Here is a 3,529-nt window from a genome sequence, read left to right as displayed (position 1 = left end):
GGGCTCTCCTTGCCCTGCATCGTCGAGCCACTTTCCTCCTGGTCCGCCAGGTTGGCTAGATTATCCTAGAAAAACAGGTTTGCCGACAAGAAACTTCCTCCAAACTTCCTCTTCCGCCAACCACCCACCCACCCAGCCAGCGTATCGGTCTCTTGCTCCTTTCCTTTCCTTTTTTATTTCCTGCTCTTTCTCCTTCTCCACCACTTCCTTCTTCTTTTTCCACCAGCTTTCCCTTCCGCTTCTTCTTTTTATCCACTCTTTTCTCTCTTTTCTCTCTCTCTCTTTTTTGTCCTTAATTTTCGTCACGATCAATCTGCGACGAAGCGTCGTATCGCGTTGTATCGCGTTATCCACGGCATGGCGCGATCGGTGGCGTGATCGCTGTCGTGATCGCTGTCGTGAACGAATCGTCGAAGGGAATAATTGTCCCTTCGACGAGAATAAGGGGCACGATCGATCTCGATATATATCGAGAAATCGAGAAATCACCTGGAAATTTGCCACCACCACACGATTGTCGCACATGCACGCACTGNCGCGCGACCGGCCCCTGATCTTCTGCGGCTGCCTCTTGCGGATCCTTTTCATGATGGGCGGCCGATTCACCAAGAAACAAGAAAGAGAATTCGTACGGAGGAATAGTATCGGCAGTTCGATCACGAGGTGGCGGTTCTAGTAACATGGGGTAGGCTCACGTGAATAGCTCGCTGTCGCTCGACCACCACCGGTTACTCTACTCGAAACCAAGTCACTCCTCGACGGAGTCGCGCTCGGCGCCATTGCAACTCCATCGAACCACTACGAATTACACTTAGGTCGACTCCTCACGAGTGCACTGTTCCACGATCCGCTCTCTCGATTTCGTAAAACGTTTATCAATCAACTCTTTGATGTTCGTTCGTTCAGAAAGATTGGATGCGTTTGTTAATCACGTTAAAATCCAAATGATACGGATATTTCGACCACTTTTGTTTCGAGATTGTCCTTTATAATGCAAGACGTTCTTTCCTGAGTATAATTGACGTTCAACCACCATGAGAGAAAAGTACGAGACTCCCTTCACTCCGCAAGTACCTCCACCCAACGCGCACTCATGCACCACCACCGATATGTCACTATATCCGGCAGCAACCAAAGCGAGATTCCTTTTTTGATTCAACGAGCGATGAAGGTTCGATGGGAACTACAATTGGACGAATTCGAACGATATTTCACTTGGACACGGTTATACGTTCGTTTTGAGAGACTTGCCGATTTATTAAAGATATTTCGTTTAGTCGTTTCATCAACGATTCGGCCCTTCGTTCGCGGATGACGGAGCTGACAACGAACCGCGGCGCTCCCAGTTCGATTACGTGTTACACGGGGGCCGACAGAGGGGGTAAACTGCGCGCGCACCTCCAAACCCGTCACCACCCCTGCAGGCACCCTTTCCTCGATAGTGGGTGAATCGGTGGTACGTAGTAAAAGATTCAAGTCCCTTCGAACATGTCATGGAATGAACAAATCGCTTTGAATATTTTGATTGGATGAAAGATAGAACTTATTTTTGTAAATGATGAATTTAAAAATTGATTATGTGAATATTTATGGCGTCACTTTTGTTATTAAAATAATATGATGACATTGTTAATGAAAACGATTTGAATTTATTTTTTAATTTTTATTATATATTATGATATTTAATTTTTGGATTGATATATTTTTAGAGTTAATATATTATTAACAAATATATTAAAAGAAAATTATATAAAAATTCATTCACATTTCATTACAGAAATAGAATTTTTAAAAATGTTATATAAAATGGTAATTTAATACATATTATATGCAAATTGATTTATTCTATTATAAGTAAAGTGATTATTAATCAAATTGTTAATTCTACGTAAACAAATTTGTAAACAGATTTGTAAATAATGGAATGTTGATTAACGATCAAAAATATTCAAATAAATTAATGATGTAAATAAATTAATGTCGAATATAATTTATTCGTTAACAATTATATATAAGAATTTAATGTTTAAAACTTTTTTATTGTTTTTTTATAAATTATATTTTGAAATACTTTAAATTTGAATATTATATATTTAATATTTTATTATATATATGTATATATTATATATATGTATATATTTTATTATATATGTATTCATACATTTAGTTCTTATATAATTTAATTTACTGAATCATTTTAAATATTTTCGCTCGTTTGCCGATTCATTGTTATTATTTAACTTTATGATAAGTAATACATAAAAGTTACGAAAAAAAGTTACGAAACAAATTTTTTTTGCATTTGATAATGCAGATTTGAATAATTTAGGAATATCTCACTAGAGATACATAAAATTAACTTACAATTAGTTGTTTCTTATTTATTTGGCGCATAATGTTAATACTTACAGAATGAGCAAAAATAAAATAATCGAAGCCATCACTAATAACGAGAGAGTTAAAGCTTTGATTCTCTCGGTTTAACGTATATGGTAGACCATGGCTCAATGTATTCTCGTCGGTATCAGGGTAGTCACTAGTGGTTTGTGTCTAAGGTAAGAAGTAAACAAAATTTTCGATTGATTTCCAATTTTTCGAATTATCATATATTCATTTAAAAATCTATTCAATCTTTGTTGAGAATGTGTACATATATAGAATAATAAAAAAGAATGATTCATAACTTATAGTACTAAAAAGATGTATCAAATAAATATAAAAAAATTATTATTATAATAAAAAATATTATAATAAAATTGTAATAAACATCCTAATAATTATAAAAATTATATTAATATTTTCAAATTTATGAAAAATTTTTTAGTTTAGTTTAGTAGATTACAATAATTCCTTTTTAAAATTAATATAATATCTAAAAAACAATATATATTTTTATAATTATTTATATTATTTTAATATACAACTATGTTACATATAAATTTTTTTATTAACAATTTAATTATTATTATATTATATATTATTATTTAATAAAAATTATTTATTAACAATTTCTGAAATGATTTACCAATTTTAATTAATCGCAGTTTCCAATCTCTCTTAATATTAAATATTATTTATGTATGTACATTTCATATATCTTTCTTTAAACATATATTAGTAAAGTTAAATTGTCATAAAAAATTAAATATGCAAAAATATTAGAAAAAAATTTAAGAAAATTATTTGAAATAGTCAAGTATTTAATCATTTGAAAAATAATTTGTTTCTCAAATAAGATTTTAGAATTCATTTGTAAATATTATTATTTCAAATAAATTTATTTTTTATTTTATTCGAAATAATTATAATTTTTTTTCTTCTTATTTTTATCACAAATATAAAAGTACAATTTAATCTTGAATATTTAATAAATTGACAATGAAATATTACAAAAAAATTGATTACCTATTAAACATTTTATTATGTATAAAATAATTATTAAATATTACTTCTGATTTTCTTCAAATTAAAATGTTTTCAAAGAACCTTCCATGTCAAAATATTTCACGATGTTAAGGATCTATTTACA

General features: G+C 30.8%; 1 protein-coding gene across 4 annotated transcripts in view; it reads right to left on the bottom strand.

Moving 5' to 3' along the window:
- LOC102679109 (serine/threonine-protein kinase BRSK2) overlaps positions 1–146 on the bottom strand; it is a 47,469-nt gene extending 47,323 nt beyond the window's left edge. For 3 of the 4 annotated variants that reach the window (XM_006615029.2, XM_006615030.2, XM_006615027.2), the window contains exon 1: positions 1–146. The gene's annotated coding sequence lies outside the window, so the exon portion shown is untranslated. The other variant, XM_006615028.2, reaches the window with a different exon arrangement.
- Between the last annotated feature and the right edge of the window lie 3,383 nt (positions 147–3,529).

Source organism: Apis dorsata, unplaced genomic scaffold (genome assembly GCF_000469605.1).
Source record: "Apis dorsata unplaced genomic scaffold, Apis dorsata 1.3 scaffold_207, whole genome shotgun sequence".
Classification (NCBI taxonomy): Eukaryota; Metazoa; Arthropoda; class Insecta; order Hymenoptera; family Apidae; genus Apis; species Apis dorsata.
Note: the sequence above shows the minus strand (reverse complement) of the source record. Positions and strands in the feature narration are given on the sequence as shown.